We start from the raw sequence: 18290 nt of genomic DNA, 5'->3' as shown, positions 1-18290 counted from the left end.
GGCTGGACTCACTTCTAACAAATGGAATACAGCCAACAGGATGGGATGCCACTGCTGATATTTGGTTTCACACAGATGGAGACTTGCTACTTGCTGGCTCTCTCACTTTCTCCCCTGCTTGCCCGGAGAAGCCAGTGGCCATGGGGTGAGGTATCCCAAGGAGAGTCCACGTGGTGGTGAATTGATGTCTCCAGCCAACAGCCACGTGGCTCTTCCCCCAAGCCACATCCTGAGAAGACATGACCTCTCCAGTATGACCTTGGCGCTTGGCATTTTAAGAAGCACTTAGCCAGAAGACGAGGCTAAGCCACTCATGGATTCCTGACCTACAGAACCTGTGAAAAGTTTCAGGTTAATTTGTTTTGTGGCAATAAATGAGTAACACAGCAGAGGACCGGGGAGTGGGGGAAAGCTGTGAGACTCTCGGCCCGGGTTACCAATGCCAATACTGCTTTTAATAAACTTTGTATTTTTCTTCCCCTCTGTATTGCTGTGTAACCATCCCAAAACTTAAAGCAACAATCACATATTTGCTCAGGATTCTGCAATTCGGACTGAGCTCAGCTGGGCCATTCTTCCCATCCTCTCTAGGATCACTCATGAAGTTGCCGTCATCTCGCATCTCAACTGGAGCTGAGGGTCAAAGGTGACCCCTCTCCCATGTCTGGGGTCTTGGTGTTAGCCATTGGCTGGGATTGTCTTTCCACATGAACTCTCGTCCATCCGTGGTTTTCTCACATGGCAGCAGAACATGCCAAGAGGGTAAATGCAGCTCCAGAATTTACATGACTTCTTTCTGCCACATTCTTTTGGTCAAAGCAAGTCATAGGCCAGTCCAGATTCTAGAGGTTGGGTAACAAATTCTACCTCTTTATGGGAGGCCCTGCAAAGAATTCACAGCCATGTTGAAACTACCGTATCTTCCCTGACTCATTTCCCTACTTTCCTATGTACACTTCCTGGGATCACCTCTGAAATAAATTCTTTGCACACAAATCCTTTTCTCTGAGTTTTTTAAAACAACCCAACCTAAGAATCCCAGGTTCAGGACTGGACCTTAGACGTATATCTTTTCTCATTCAATTCTTGCCTTAGCAATCTCATGCATTCACATCTATACAATAAAAACTCCAAAATTTCTACCTCTATTCACACCCAGACTTAATATCCAACTATATTCTCAGCAAGTCCACAGCAGCCCTCCCAGATATCTCAAATTTAATATACCAAATTGAATTATTGATCTTCAGAAGACCAGTTGGTAACTAGATGGTGCCTCCATCAGACCAACTGATCATGCCAAAAACTCTCCATATCTCTTTAATCCCTAAGTCCTATTGATTATCCTTCCAAATATTTCTCAAATTCCTCTTTCCATCACCTCCGAACTGGTCACATTGCTTCCCACTTCTCCCCCAAAATGCATTTTCCACAATTATGTGAGCTGTCAGATTAATTTTTGTAATGTAAATAGCTTAGGATCATGTCATTCTCCCTGTTTAAACCTTTCGGTGTCATTTTCACTCACTTTAAAATAAATTCCCAAATCCAGATTTTCCAACCCCTTCTCCCACCGCTCCCTACCCTCACCATTTCTGCTTCAGCATTAGTTGGCTTCCTTCAATATATCATGATTTTTTTCCTTCCTCGGAGCCTTTGCATAAGCTAGTCCCTCTTACTGACATGGTATTCTCCACCACCCCTTCCCTGCTCGTTCTTCCAGCCACAATCCCATCCAACCACACAAGAGTTAGACAGAAAAAAAAGGAATAAATAAATAAACAGTAGGGTCAGGAAACACGGAGCAGGAAGCAGTTTCCTCTCTCCATCCTGCCTTGGTCACCTTGGCGAGTGTGTTTCTCTTACTCGCAGGTCTTCCATCTCCTCCAGGGACTCACCCATCCTGGTTTACCTGGAACTGAGAGGTTTCCTGGGACATGGAACTCTCAGTGCTAAAACCAGGAAAACCCTAACAATCTGGGACAAGTTGGTCACCCTCTCTGAGATGTTATTTTTCCCCAACAACAGCTGCTTGGAAATCAAGGAGAACAGCCAAACCTTTGCCCAAGGAAGGCTATTTCCTGTGAACCCCTGCAGGTTCTCTGCGCTTTCTACCTCAATCAACTAGTCACTTGAGAGCTATTGAAAATTAACACCCTATTGTAGGCCAGAACAAATTGCAATAAATATTTTGTTAATTTTCAAATAAAGGGTTGCCTTCAATTAACTAAGTGTGAAAAATCTGATAGTGATGGTTTACACATATGCTCCGAGTTAGTATCACCAATTAGCAAGCTACTGCCCCAAAAGCCCTCATTAGTGCACGCCTTTATTACACATAAACAAAAATAAAAAGCTAGGATGCTGTGGCATCAGTTTCCTAAATTCCACTAAGGAAAAGGAAGGAAACACAGTAAAAGCAATTGTAACACATTACGATATAAAACCCCACCATGTTTTCGATGTATTTGCCAAATGTGCAATTCCTTGTAAGAGAAGTGCCTCGGGTGGCAATGTCACAATATTTTGCATATAGGTGGCAGTTAATAAGTGTTTGCGGACTCAAGTTGTTGAAAGGACAGCAAAGCTTCTTCGAACCATTTCTGCACAACTATGCGATGCAGAAAAGTGAAGCAGCTTCGTGGAGTAACGCAGCTACAAGGCACAGCTGGGACCAGAGACTTAGTGTAGCCGAGGTTTTCTCAGCCTTGCCACTAGCGACATTTGGGGTTGGCTCATTCTTCCTCGTGGAGAACCATCCTGTGCCTGGGAGAATGTTTAGCACCCATGGCCTCGACCCCCTAATACCAGCAGCAGTCCCTGACCAGTCACGACAATCAGAAATATCTCCAAGCATTGCCGAGTGTCTGGCAGCAGGAGGGTTTGGGGGCAGTTTACCCAGTGGAGAACCCCGGTAAATGTAGACCAGTGTTTCTCAAGGTATGGTCCCCACGGCATCAGAAACTCTGGGGGACGAGCCCATCAAGAAACTTGCAGGTGATTCCAAAGCATATTCAAGTTTGAGACCCACTGGTGTGGGCTGTCTTTAATCCTTGCAGTAACCTTACAGGGTGGATGCTTTTGTCCCAGTCTCATATACAGGGAAGCTGAGGCTCAGGCCTTGCCCAAGTTCTGACTTGGTAATGGCCGAGCCAGGGCTTGACCTGGGCTCAGACTGACACCAGAGACCAGCCCTTTCTGCTCTACCATGCCTGCCTGGACTCGGGGCAGGTGGAGGAGGAAGGCCTGGATTGGGGGACGCGAGCATTACACAGGTGAGCCGGAGAGGCTCACCAAACCTGAAGGGCTACTCCTAACATCACACCAAGCATCAGAAGCCAAGGCTCAGCCACCGTCAGACACACTCTCAAATGAGCATTTTGAATGACCCTTAATAGAAAAGAAGGATTTTGTCTTTCCAGCCACCCTCTTTCCTGGGACCCCCTTCTGGGCGCCCACCCCATGTCACATGGTGGCAGGAGAAGCAGCCAACTTCTGCAACTGGGTCCCTTCCTCTGGCTTCAGCTGGTCAGCTTGCGGCAGGCACTTGACCTAAGCTGAACCAATGACTCCCCTCCCTGGGATTCTGGCCAACGTGAGAATTGAATCGGTCTCTCCCTGGTCGTTGAAAATGTGAGATTTCAGATCCTGCCACCGTTGGCCACCGTGCTGTTCTCCTACTCGCTTGCAGGTTTCTTTCACTTACAATCAAAAGCGACTGAACCCAGATAAGAAAAAGTCCCTCTCACCTCCATAACTACCCAGCAGGGAGGGTGACATTTTTTATAATGTTTAGTAGACAAAGGGAAATAAACTGCTACACCCTCCACCCTTAACTCAGGAACGTTTGTTCTGGGAAGTCCCTCAGGCTTGTAGCCTGTGAAGATGGTTCTAATCCGGCCTGAAAAAACACGGAGCTGTCCTGGACTCCTCAGCCCAGAAGTTATCACCTGGGGCTTCCCTCATCACGGCCCAGCAGCAGACCCCAGACTGACAGCCAAAGCCCACATGGGAAAGAGGCAGCGAAAATACTGTCAGTCAAGGAAACTGCAAGTCACTTGGAGATGGAGATAGGTTAAAACATGAGGCAATGCGAGAGTTCTGGAGAAACTCTTAAAAAGTGTCTGGGGCAGAGATAGCATCAATGCTTTTTTGTTATATGGAGAGATGGAAGGATGGATGGGTGGATGGACAGATGGATGGACAAATGCTCGATGAGAGCACTGTGCTGCTCTAATGGCAGAATTAGAGGAGCATGGGGTTGACGTAAGAGGAAAGGACTTTGGGCTGAACCTAGCAACACCTTTTGCCTTAGATGGGTATGGAAAGTGGCCTGAGGGATAGAGAGAGAAACAACTGGAGGGAAAGACAAAAGTCTCCTGCCACTGACCTGCTGTGTGGCCCCGAGCCACTTCCCCTTCTCTCAGCTTCCGTTTCCCCATCTATATCAGTACAGAACTGTCCCAGCTCTCCTTCTCTCTCCAAAGTCTAAGGAATCTGCACAGGGTTGGGGTGGCCCCAAAGTGTGAAAGCAGAGCCTGAAGCAGTGTTTCCCACCCTCTCCAGAGCAGGTCGTGCTGCCATCTGCCAGTCCTGTGTGCAGACGGACATCAGGATGGGTGGGGAGCTGGGAGGTCTCCAACTTCTCTGCGAGCATCGCTACAGCTGCCTTTGAAAAGGGTGAGACGTGGGCTTGGTGGCGAGTGAGAGGTTTGGACGGCTGCCCATCCCCACGCTCAGCCACCAGGCACCACCCCCTAACAGGGAAGCACTAGTAACTGCCCCATGGGGGGCCCTGGGTCCTGCCATGAGATATCTGGGGGCTTGAGCAGAGATGATGCCCTCTCCCACCCAGCCAGGTCTCACCAAGACGAATTCCTGGAGCTGCTAGGATGACGGTGGTGGCAGGCATAAACCCAAACATCTCCAGCCTTTGCTGGCCAAAGAGGACATTCAGAGCCACACTGCAGGGCATTCCTTTACCCCAGGTTAATGCAGTTGCTGCTCCTCACGGCCCAAGACATGGTCAAGTCTCTGTCACAAAAACACTCCTCAGCCTCCAGGCAATCAGTTGGTGAAATTATATACAGAGAGGCTCTCCAATGTACAGACCTGTACAATCAGAAAAACAGAGCCAATCAGATAGATAAAGATACGGATATAGAAGAAGATATAGATAAAGATAGAGTTGATTTATTTTAAGAAATTGGCTCATGCAATTGTGGGGGCTAGCAAGTCCAAAATCCACAGGCAGGCTGGCAGGCTGGAAATTCAGGCAGGATTTCTTCTTCTCTAGGACACCTCAGTTTTTGTTCTTGAGCTGATTGGATGAGGCCCACCCACATTATCCAGGGCAATCTTCTTTACTTAAAGGTAACTGATTGTAGATGCTAATCACATCTATACCATACCTTCATGGCAATAGCTAGTTTTTGACCAAACAAAACTGGGCACCATCGCCTGGCCAAGTTGACACATACAATTAGCTATCACAAGCCCCAAACTCCTCTCAGGCCCACCTTGGATATCTTGGTGCAAATTAATGATAAGCAATTTCCTTTTATTGAGCACTTACTATGTCCCACACAGGAAACAGCTTAGCCCCAATATGAAACTGATAAGTAAACTGAGGTCCGGAAATGTTAACTTGCCCAAGGGCACACAGTGAACAAATGGCAGAATTGAGATGGGAATTTGGGTCAGTTCGAAAGATAGAATCTGTGGCCCTGACTGCTTTACCAGCACAGCCCAGATCTTACAGCCAAGACTCTCCCACTCTGGACAAATGAGGCCCACTCTTCCTTCCCTCTTGCTCCAGCCTCGCTGGGCCATTTGCAGCTCCCAGGCCTGCACATCCCACCACACCTGTGCTCGTGCTAGTTATTCTCTCAGGATGCTCCAGGCTCTGCTCATGGGTTGCCTCCTCCAGGAAGACTTCCTGAGAATCCCCAGTGCCCAAGGTGAATCAACCCAGCTCTCCTTCAAGCCCCACTATGTGCGCTGTAGGTGCTTCTATCATGAGAGATACTACCGTCCTTGTTATGTCGGTCTCACCCTTCTGGTGAGCTTCTCCTGGGAAATAGAGGCCATGCCTTAGACATTTCTGTATACCTAGATCTAGCACAGTGTCAGGCAAAGAGACTCTCAATAAATATGAAATGAAGAACCAAGTAAACAGAAACCTCATCAGAAATCCAATTTCAAGATATCCAAGATAGCAAGTCCGTGGGGCAGGGTTGTTTGGCACAAAGCTTGATAAATATTTGTTTCAAGAACGAATGAATGAATGAACACAACCAAGCATATCTCTTCCCACCCAACCTAGAAGGATGGTTCCAGATGTAATCTCAGGATTTAAAAATGAAGACATCAGATACTCTCTACGTAAACTGACCATGAATACCAAAGTCCCAAAGTAACATTTTAAACCTTAAGTAATCCTTCAGCAAGAATAACGCTTTAATATGCAATAAGAAAATAAGCCCATGATTCAAAAATTAAGCTGAAGGATGCACAGGTGTTTTGGTGGTAGGACGCTCACTAGCCATGCAGAAGACCAGGGTTTCATTCCTGACCCATGCACTCAAAAAATAAAAAAAAATTAAAATTAAGCTATGAGCCTTGACGGTAAAAGGCTGTCAGTCACTCAAGATTGCGAAGAGCCCTGGCCTAATTCGGGGGTACGGAGTCCTAATAAAATTCTGAAAATAAAATTTTAATAGATAAAAACCTTTCTTAGGATCAGGCAACTTGAGCTCAATCCTATTGGGGAACCCTAGGAAATACGGCAAAACATGCACCTCCAAATTATCCTACCTACAAGGAGGGGGAGCCTGGGGTATTTATCCTCTGGCTTCCAGCTGCCATTGCCCACTCGCAGGGGCATTAACTCTCAGCATTTCCAGCCACCCGAGCACCGATGCTCAGGTGCCTGCAGGAGGACAGCCCAACACGCATGAGATGCAGAGTGCCAACCAGAGAGGGAGAGGGATCAACAAGTGCTACAAAGTCTGGGGAAAGAGTGAGGCAAATGCTGTGTGCATCCAACTAGCAAGTGGGCATCAGAACCTAGTGAAACCTAGGCAAGGACGTGGCGACCCGAGACAAAAGCAAGCTCTGGGCAGAGGAGAAACCAGGACCGCCCGTCCACCTCTCCTCCTCTCTTCCCTTTGGGCTGTGTATGTCCGATGTTCTCCTTCTTTCCCCCCCCAACGTGGAATCTACTTTTTTCACTCTGGGTCCTTCCTCTTTCCCCTCAATAGCGTCCCCCACCCCACCCCTCCTGTCCCTATGCTTCTCATCTCTTTAAGAGCCCATAAAAAGGAAGCGAAGTATCTTGCTTAATATTTGTTTACTCAGGAACAGTGAGTTTTATGTACACTGTTCTTAATTAAAATCTCAGCGAGTTTCTATTTGTGGATGGAGATGCATTCTGCCCAAGAAGGGGGGGACTTTAAAATCTTGGCACCTTATTTCCACTGCACCTCCAGCTGTTGAAAGGAACATTTGGGATTCGGTCTTTCATTTGGGGCCCATGAAGTTATTTGTGTTCTCAGCAGCACCGATTATTGGCAATTTCACTCCGTGAGGAAAGTTGATTTCCTTCCAGACTTCCTGTAGTGGCGCCTCAGAAGGAGCTTCGCGTGTGGGTGGTCTGATGGAGAAATGCTCATCCAAAGAACCATGCATGGAACCTACGACGAAGTACTCGGTCTCCTGGAGTCTCCTGGAGGAACTGCTCCACCCCGTAACTTTTGGAGGCATCCTCACCAAATGCGAACAGTTATCGAGAAAGAAAGCTTCTCACTATCTTCTCTCTTCTCACTTCTCTTCCCTTCCAATTTGTTCTCTGCACAGCCTCCTCAGGACCACCCAAATATCACCTTCTGTGAGGAGCCCTCCTGGCTTCCTCAAGCCGGCAGGCACGCTCTCCTCTGTGCTCCCCAAACTTGGGACTGTCCCCTTCTACGACATCCCAGATTTTGTTGTCTGCTCACTCGGCTGTGGGCCCATCGGGAGTAAAACCCCCATTCTGGTCAACTTGCCTCCCTGGAAGTCCAGCAGAGTGTAAGTCTGGTAAATGTTTGTTGAATAAATGAATGAATGCCAAGAGTTCCTAGAGCCTGAGACTGCAAGAACCCTTGAGCTAACAGCCAGGGAGAAATGAGGAGTCAGGAACCCATGGCTTTCACCCTAGGGCAGGCACGGACCCCAGAAGAGACTCACGTGACCAAACTCTCCCATACGGAACTAGGATACTCCACCCCTATTGGTTTTAAATACTGGAGTTCAGGAAAGGAAGCTCCACTTCTTCACAAAATTAGAAAACCGTTGTGTTCCAACCACTGTATTTTTTAGATGGGGCATCACTTATTCGAGGTCACGGAGGGAGTGAGCAAGGTCAGCCTGGGACCTAGGTTTACTGATTCCTTGTCCAGCGCTCACTCCGCTCTCTCCCTCGGCCAAGCCACCCTGAAGCTGTGGCTGTGGCTGGAACCTGGAGGCTCAGCCAGAGCCCTGAACCCACCCCCCATGGGGAAAGAAGAGTGTGGGAGGATAGGAAAAGGGAGACTGGCAGTAGCAGAGATTGTAGGGCAGGAGGCAGAGACAGGGGTGGGGGGAGTGTTAGGAGGTGGGACTGGGAGGGAGAACCCCAAGCGCAAGGCAGGGCCCAGAAGCACTGACTGGTCTCAGTGGGGGCGGGGCTCAAGGCCAGTACAAGGCCCCTCCCCCAGCCTGGAGAGGTGGATCAGGCAGCCTTAAAGGATGGAGGCTGGGAGCACCCTGGCACTTGCCCAAGAAGGTGAATCTGCGCAGGACTCCAGGTTTCCCCTCACCGCACCCAACATTGCAGGGAATAGCTGGAGTCTCGAGGCCTGGGGAGGGGGGTGGGGAGGCAGGGGAGGCTGGAGGGCTTCCAAGCTGCCTCAACCCCTCGGATCAGCAGCCAGCGGAGGAGCGGCGGCGCCACCTCCTGGTACCTATGGGGACTGCATCTCATCCCTGGCCAGCCTCGGGGTGGGGCGGGGCTGGGCGGATGAGAGCTATTAAGCTGTTTCCTTTTTCTATTTGTATATGTTAGTTCAAACATACACAGAAGTAGCAACGCCCGTGTATCCATCACTCCGCTTTACCAATTATTAGTTCACCGTCAACCTTGCTTTCTCTATAGTTTCCCCGACACCCAACCGCCCTATAATTCATTTCAAAGTCAATTCTAAGCATCAAATCCTTTCACCTGCAAATATTTCAGTACATAGCTCTAAAAAAAAGTATTTGAAACAAAAACAGAAACATGTTTAAAAAAAAGTATTATAATAACATAACACGATGCCATTATTGCATGAAAAATGAATAATTCTTTAATATCATCAAATATCTAATTGTATCAAAAGTCATATTTTTCTACAATTATTAATCGAATCCTAATAAAGTCTACAGCATGTGATAGGTTCGTTGTCTTTTGAGTCTTTTTTAATCTATAGATCTCCCTCTGTGATGGTTAAGTTCATATGTCCACTTGCCTGGGTTATGGTGTCTAGCTGTTTGGTCAAGCAAGCATTGGCCTGACTGTTACTGCATTTCATGGATTTAAACCATTAGTCAGTTGATTGCATCTATGGCTGATTTCATCTACAGTCAACAAAGGAGATTGCCTTCGGCAATGAGAGAGGTCTCATCCAGTCAGCTGAAGGCCTTAAAGTGAGAACTGATGATTTTAGCAGTCAAAAAGAAGAATTTCTATCTTTACTTTAGCCAGACAGCATTTTCTCTTGGGAAATTCATCAGAGTTCCCAACTTGCAGCCTGCCCTATGGTATTCAGACTTTCCAATCCCAATGGTCGTATAAACCAATTCCTCTAATAAATCTCATCATTTTACATCTATATATACATCCATTTATCTAGGGGACCCTGACTAATATGCCCTGACATTTCCCACAGTCTGGATTTTGCTGTTGCAACCCTGTGATATGGTTTAACAGGTACCTCATATTGTCTGCAAATTATAAATTCTGCCAGTTGGAATTGAATTTAGAGTTTGTCCAAAGTCAGGTATGATCCTCTGGCAAGTTTACTTCAGAGCAGCTGCTCTGTTCTTCCAGCAGGAGGCAGGAGATGTCTGCTAGCCTCTCCCTGAGGAATGTCAGCAGCCATTGACCACCATTGCCTTGATCCTTTATTTCGCTAGGGATTGCAGAACGATCATGTCCTAATTCCATCATTAGCTGTTTACTTTTGAAGCAGAGATTATTAATTGAAAACTACTATCCACAACAAAGATGTCTTCCTGGGAGAAAATCCTCTTCTGGACCCTGAGATAAATCTCTCCTCTCTAGATCTGTGCTGAAAAGGGGCTTTCCTAATTTGTGATGTACTGTAATATAAAATACATATCAGGTTTCAAAGTCTTTGTATCAAAAAAGAATATGGAATATCACAATAATTTTTACATTATTTGTTGAGAGGATAATGTTTTTAATATATAATGAAATACATTATGAATTACATTATTAAAATTAATTTTACCCGCTTCTTTCACTTTTATTAATGTGGCTTTTCAATAAAGATAGGAGGGTTAAACTCATCCATCAAAAGATAGAGACTCTCAGATTAGATGAACAAAGGCTCATAGGTAGTTCAGTGGTAGAAATCTCACATGCCATGGGGGATTATCTGGGTTTTATTCCCAGCCCATGCACCCCAAAAAAAGAGGAAATGAACAAAACAAGTTGCAGTAGTGTGCTATATATTTATAAGCAAACACTTAAAACAAAAGAATACAGAAGGATGGAAGACAAAGGAATCAAAAAGGATGTAACAGACGTATATGAAACAAAAAAGAGCTGGGAGACTATCCTAATACCTGGCAAAATATAATTCAATGCAAACAATAGTATCACAAAAAGAACAATAGATTTTACATACAGCCATCAGTAAGCGAACCTATTCACCAAAACAAAGGTAGCCTCAAAACATACAGCATTTGGGACCCAGTGGAATGGAAAAAGGATAGTGTCTGGGATGAAACAGAAAAGAAGCACAGGTCTCAGGCCTTCTGAAACGGCTGCCAACTTGATCGCACCTCTTCTATCTACACCCGCACAGAATCACCTGGGAAGACGAAAAACCCCAATCCCTGGGCCACACCCAACACCAACTAAATTTTTCAAAGCTCCTCCAAGTGATTGACAGAGGTAAATTAATATATATAGGGGAAACAATCCACTTATTCTTTTACTCTTTTATTACGTTCACACACTCCTCCATCCCGCCATCCATAAAACTACTAGATGTAGTTACACACATACTAGTGCCTAATCACGCCAGACACAATTAGAGGGGCTGAGGCTGCAGCGTGGACAGAGACAGAATTCCCTGAGTTACCCTCTAGAATCTAGAGGGGATTTTACCCATGGGTAAGGGAGCTGTGCATTTTTGGGTTTGGAAGAAGAGTATAGTAGGGGATGGAAACTTTTAATAGTAAGTCACTGGTTCTCTTCCAGCTGGCAAAAAAAAAAAAAGAAAAGATGGAATAAACTTACAGAATCTAGGGAGTTTACCCATGGGTAAAGGAGCTGTACATTTTTGGGTTTGGAAGAAGAGTATTGTAGGGGATGGAAACTTTTAATAGTAAGTCACTGGTTCTCTTCCAGCTGGCAAAAGAAAAAGAAAAAAGAGAAGATGGCATTAACTTACAGAATTGCATAGAGAAATAAATCAGCTAACAATTGTAGTTGGAGAATTTCATTCGTCTCTCCTAGAAACTGATCAAGCAAACTAATAAACAAATATCTCAGTCAGCAAGATAACATGTATATTTCAGAAATCTACAACTTCCAGATAGGTCCCTGGACCAGAGAAGTCCTAAAATGCAGAGGGACCACCCTCTCTAGCTAATAATCAGTCACCTCATAATCAGTCAACATAAGTTTTAAGAACACAGAATGATTACCCAAATACACAATGGCATATTTTTTATAACACTAGAGTCTTATCAAAAATAATCATTGAAATAAACCAAAATAAATTTCAAAGGAACAACGTCAAATAGGCTCTCTTCTCTGACCACAGTACAATGGACTCAATGAAGGATAATTACCAAATTTCCATGTATCCGGAAGCTAAATAATATATCACTAAATAACCTATGTACAAATAAGGAAATTATAAGAACTAAGCAGTTAAGTATGATGTCAAAATTAAGGGGAATAAGCTAAAGCAATACCTGGAAGAACATATACACTTTGACAAGTGTTTATCATAAAACCAAAGAGATCCAATATAACCAAGAAGTGTGGGCAGGTTAGGGGTAAGTTTTAAAAATAAAGCCAATAGAGACTGTTGACTTTGGACATTGTACTTGACACCTAAAGAATGGAGGTGGCTGAAGGAAGCACTGACTAAGAAGTGGACTGGCAAACGATGGTGACTACATATGATTGAATATTGTGCTACTACAAAAAGGAATGAAGTTGTGAGGCATGCAACATTGTGAATGAACCTGTGGGACATTTGGTGAAGCAAAATAAGCCAGAAACAAAAGAGCAATTACTGTATGGTCTCATTTAGAAAATGCTTATAAGAAAACAGGGGCCTAAATTGTAAGCTCTTATAGCAGTCATATTTAATCTGGAGTGGTAATTACTAATTCTGGATTTTGAGAGGCTTTTTATGCATATATAACCTGGTATTTAGAGTTAAGAAAAAAGCCAATCAGGTCAGGATTGAGGTCATTCTGAAAACAGGGGTAAGGAAGACATTGTCTATAGTTTAGAACCTCCTCTACTCTTTGAGACCAAAGAAAGAAAGGTTCATTTTGTCCAGAACCTGAATTATCTGTAGCAGTAAACCAACCTGTCTGGATAGCTCATTTGAACAATTGAAACACAGGGAGCCCAGAATAAGAATGAGGGCCTTTAATCCTGTATTGCTTCATGTAATGCCAGGATACATCCCAGAGTATATTAAGCAGATAACCAAAAAGTATTGTCAAAGTACCTTGAGGGATGGGAGAAAAAATATGTAACTATTAAACTTAACCACTGGGAAAACCCCTGATACTGGGTCAAACATTAGGGACACCCAAATCAATAGGCCAAGCCCTAGCTCTTGAGGCTTGCTCTTAGGAGCCTGTGTATGTAGCAGAGAAGCTTAGACTACCTATAGGCATGCCTAAGAGTTACTTCCAGAGGACCTCTTTTGTTGCTCAGATGTGGCCTCTCCCTAAATCCAAATTTGCAAGTAAAATCATTGCACTCCCCCCCAACATGGGACATAACATCCAGGGGTGAAAGTCTCCCCGGCAGAGTAGGAGATGACTCCCAGTGATGAGTCTGGCCCTGGCACCATGGGATCAACAATCCATCCTGACCAAAAGGGGGGAAAGATGTGTAACAAATCAGTGGCTAAGAGAGTTCAAATAGAGTTGAGAGGCTACTCTGGAGGTCACTCTTATGCAGGTTTCAGTTAGAAATTGCTACCTGCCTTAACTTGCCAAACCCCAACCAAAACCATTCCTGCCAATCCTAAAGAACACCTTGGGTGCTGTATGTTAGGTCGGGGGAACGGGGAAGGGCACTGCAACTGGAGCTACAGAGGCTGTGTCGCCCCTCCCAACATGGTTCTTGGAACCGCCCCTTCCAGACACCTGACTTCCGGAGAACCACCCTTCCGGACATCACCTGACCCCCTTGCTTAAAAACTGCCCATGCCATCACCTAGTACTGACTCACCTCCCTCCATCTTGGATTTGGTGAGCTCAGTCTGGGAGCGCAGAAATAAACCCACCTGCTTTAAAGTCCCTTGTCTATGTTCCTTCTTTCTCACCCTTTCACCTCCTAAACCTTTCACTATATAAGATTCTACAGGTGCCGACAGAGTTCTGGGCCAAGATGGCAGCTTAACAATGCGTGTGTTTTAGTTCGTCCTCCAGACAAACAAATAACCAGAAACAGTACAGAACAGCTCCCGGGGCCACGTCAGTGACTGAACACACAGCGTTCCCCAATCTGGACCAGCTGGACCAGCTGCAAGCACCCCTAGATCCACGAGTTCCCCAAACCACCATGGCCAGTGCCCCCCGCCCCACCGCTTCCCAGAGGGGAAAGGAAACAGACTTTACCAGCAGCAGGGGCTGAGCCCATCCAAACGCCAGTTGTGGAATTAATTAACAAATTCTGACTACTAAAAATAGGCCCCCAGCTCAGGTGAACCTGGTCAAAGCAGAGGTGGCTCATTTTTGCCCTGGTGCCAAGGGGTCAGGGCTGACGGAAAAAGGAAAAAAAAAGAAGGAAACAGAAGGTTTCTACAAAGGCTTGACTGCCTTTGGATATAGCGGCAGGGCTCCTCAGGCTGCAACTGTCCCAGGCATAGGCAGAAACAAACTCGTTTTGAGGGCTTGTTTGGAGCCTGTGCCTTCCCCAGGGGAGGGGTGGAGCCCAACTCAGGTGGAATCCCTCCCTCAAGGAATTCAGACACCAGGGCTTGGTAATTTGAAGCCATTAAAACCAGTCTAAACCTCTCCACTGTCTCCACCAGCTGCAGTCTATAATATAATATAGGCTGCGGTCTATAATCCCTAAGTAGACCCTCCTAAGTATGGGGGGGGAAAGGCACCATATAAGCAGGGCAAGAAACCAGAACACAAGAACTGAAAAATTCTCCTCTGTTAAACAAAACTTAAGCTAGAGGTCCAGGTAAAGCTGAATTGAATGTCAAAGAACAGATAGACAACATATTCATCCAGCAAGAAAACCCTAGGTAAAAGAAGTGAAAGCAATCTCCAGAATAAACTAATTAAGGTAATTAAATGCCTAGAGGCCAGCAAAAAATAACAAATCACACTAGGAAAATTGAAGATATGGCCCAGTCAAAGGAACAAAGCAACAATTCAAATGACATACAGGAGCTGAAACAATTAATTCAGAAATACAAACAGACATGGAAAACCTCATCAAAAACCCAATCAATGAATCGAGGGAGGATATGAAGAAGGCAAGGAAAGAACAAAAAGAAGAAACTGAAAGCCTGAAAAAGCAAATCACAGAACTTATGGGAATGAAAGACACAGTAGAAGAGATGAAAAAAACAACGGAAACCTACAATGGTAGATTTTGAGAGACAGAACTTAGGATTTCTGAACTGGAGGGCGGAACATCTGAAATCCAGTAAGAAAAAGAAAATATAGGGAAAAAATGGAAAAATATGAGCAGGGACTCAGGGAACTGAAAGACAATATGAAGCGCATGAATATACGTGTTGTGGGTGTCCCGGAAGGAGAAGAGAAGGGAAAAGGAGGAGAAAAACTAATGGAGGAAATTATCACTGAAAATTTCCCAACTCTTATGAAAGACTTAAAATTACAGATCCAAGAAGTGCAGCATACCCCAAAGAGAATAGATCCAAATAGACATACTCCAAGACATTTACTAATCAGAATGTCAGGGGTCAAAGAGAAAGAGGGAATCTTTTTTTTTTAACTTTTTTTATTAATTAAAAAAAAATTAACAAACAAAACATTTAAATATCATTCCATTCTACATATACAATCAGTAATTCTTAATATCATCACATAGTTGCATATTCATCATTTCTTAGTACATTTGCATCGATTTAGAAAAAGAAATAAAAAGACAACAGAAAAAGAAATAAAATGATAATAGAGGAAAAAAAAACCATATGTACCATACCCCTTAACCCTCGCTTTCATTTACCAGTATTGCAAACTGAATTTATTTTAACATTTGTTCCCCCTATTATTTATTCTTATTCCATATGTTCTACTCTTCTGTTGATATAGTAGCTAAAAGGAGCATCAGACATAAGGTTTTCACATTCACAGAGTCTCATTGTGAAAGCTGTATCATTGTTCAATCATCATCAAGAAACATGGCTACTGGGACACAGCACTACATTTTCAGGCAATTCCCTCCAGCCTCTCCACTACATCTTGAACAACAAGGTGATATCTACTTAATGCGTAAGAATAACCTCCAAGATAAGAAAGAGGGAATCTCGAAAGCAGCAAGAGAAAAGCAACTCATCACTTACAAGGGAAGCCCAATAAGACTATGTGTAGATCTCTCAGCAGAAACCATGGAGGCGAGAAGACAGTGGGATGATATATTTAAATTACTAAAAGAGAAAAACTGCCAACCAAGAATTCTATATCCAGCAAAATTGTCCTTCAAAAATGAGGGAGAAATTAAAACATTTTCAGACAAAAAATCACTGAGAAAATTTGTGACCAAGAGACCAGCTTCTGCAAGAAATACTAAAGGGAGCACTAGAGACAGATATGAAAAGACAGTAGAGAGAGGTGTGGAGAAGAGTGTAGAAAGGAAAACTATGAGTAAAGGTAAAAAGAAGGAAAATTAGATATAACATATAAAATCCAAAAGGTAAAATAGTAGAAGAAAGTACTACCAGTGCAGTGAACATATAACTTATGTTCAACTTATGTTCAACAACATAAGTACAACATAAGTACATGGAACCTTGAGTAGGACATTAGATGTTACTCGTTTGTCCAGAGTGATGCCCTGATGAATCCCAGAGTGATTTGATCGGTGAGTGGGAAAGTATTTGCAAAGTCCTCTTCGGGGAATGGTGAGAATGGGGGAAAATTCAACCTCCCCAAGTTGAATTCTTGATATTCTCACAAGCAGTGTGGACAACCAAAGCTATAGGCTGAGCCCCCAGTCTTGGGGTTTGTTCACATGAAACTTAATCCCACAAAGGATAGGTCAAGCCTACTTAAAATTAAGCCTAGGAGTCACCCCCAAGAGAACCTCTTTTGTTGCTCAGATGTGGCCTCTGTCTCCAGCCAATACAACAAGCAAACTCACCACTCTCCCCCTGTCTATGTGGGACATGACTCCCAGGGGTATGGACCTTCCTGGCAATGTGGGACAGAGATCCTAGAATGAGCTGAGACTCAGCATCAAGGGATTGAGAAAAACCCTAGAATGAGCTGAGACCCAACATCAAGGGATTGAGAAAACCTTCTCGACCAAAAGGGGGAAGAGTGAAATGAATTAAAGTGTCGATGGCTGTGAGATTCCAAACAGAGTCAAGAGGTTATCCTGGAGGTTATTCTTACGCATTAAGTAGATATCACCTTGTTAGTCAAGATGTAATGGAGAGACTGGAGGGAACTGCCTGAAAATGTAGAGCTCTGTTCCAGTAGCCATGTTTCTTGAGAATGATTGTATAATGATGTAGCTTTCACAATGTGACTGTGTGATTGTGAAAACCTTGTGTCTGATGCTCCTTTTATCTACCTTGTCAACAGATTAGTAGAACATATGGAATAAACATAAATAATAGGGGGAACAAATGTTAAAATAAATTTAGTTTGAAATGCTAGTGATAAGTGAAAGTGAGGGGGAAGGGGTATGGTATGTAAATTTTTTTTTCTTTTACTGTTTTTGTTTTATTTTCTGTTGTCCTTTTATTTATTTTTCTAAATTGATGCAAATGTCTAGAAATGATCATGATGATGAATATGCAACTATGTGATGATATTGTGAGTTAGCGATTATATATGTAGAATGGAATAAGTATATATTAAGGATGTTTGCATTTCTTTCTTGTAATATTTTTTAATTAATAAAAAATTATTTTAAAAAAAGATTCTACAAAGGTTCCATGCACTAGAGTAACTTCTCAGAAACCTACAACCTCCAGATGGGTCCCTGGACCAGACAAGCCCTAAAAGTTAAAGGGGCCAGCCTCTCTATAATATCAGCTATTTCCATCTCCCTACCCCATATTATCGATAGTCCTTTTCAACATGAAAAAGTTAGAATGGCCATAGCCCAAATACCCCTAAGAAGTGGGAGAAAAAAAACAAAGAAAAAAAAAAAAAGGAAAGAAGTGGGAGAAAAATCAAAGGTGATGGTGGAGTTATACAGAGAAGGTAGGGTTTAAGAAATGAGTATGAGTGTTGAATCATTATATTGATATTTCTTTTAGTCTCCAGTATCTTAGAGCAGCTGGAAGTAAAGACCTAAAATAGTGGACTTGTAACCCATATTAAACTCTGAAATCTGTTCTACAACTAATTGTTGCAATGTGCTTTGAAATTTGTTGCTTTTTTTATATATGTTCTATTTTTCACAAAAGAAAAAAGACGTTTCTTCCAGCCTCCAATGTTTTTGAAAAGCTACAAGGAAAAATCTGAAATAGTGGAATGGTAATTCATAACAAACTCTGAAATCTGTTCTGTACCTCATCGTTGAAGTGTACTTTGAAAATCACTGCTTTTTCTTTCTTTTCTTTTATATA

At 43.7% G+C, this 18290-nt stretch overlaps 1 long non-coding RNA gene across 3 annotated transcripts in view; it reads right to left on the bottom strand.

Annotated features, from left to right (window-relative positions):
- LOC143690472 (uncharacterized) overlaps positions 1 to 18290 on the bottom strand; it is a 120756-nt gene that overhangs the window by 51307 nt on the left and 51159 nt on the right. For all 3 annotated transcript variants that reach the window (XR_013179147.1, XR_013179149.1, XR_013179148.1), the window contains exon 2: positions 4867 to 5112. This is a non-coding gene — a long non-coding RNA (uncharacterized LOC143690472). The remainder of the gene's footprint in view (positions 1 to 4866; positions 5113 to 18290) is intronic.

Source organism: Tamandua tetradactyla, chromosome 1, assembly GCF_023851605.1.
Source record: "Tamandua tetradactyla isolate mTamTet1 chromosome 1, mTamTet1.pri, whole genome shotgun sequence".
Lineage (NCBI taxonomy): Eukaryota > Metazoa > Chordata > Mammalia > Pilosa > Myrmecophagidae > Tamandua > Tamandua tetradactyla.
The sequence above is the reverse complement of the archived record's forward strand: the minus strand, read 5'-3'. Positions and strand labels throughout refer to the sequence as shown.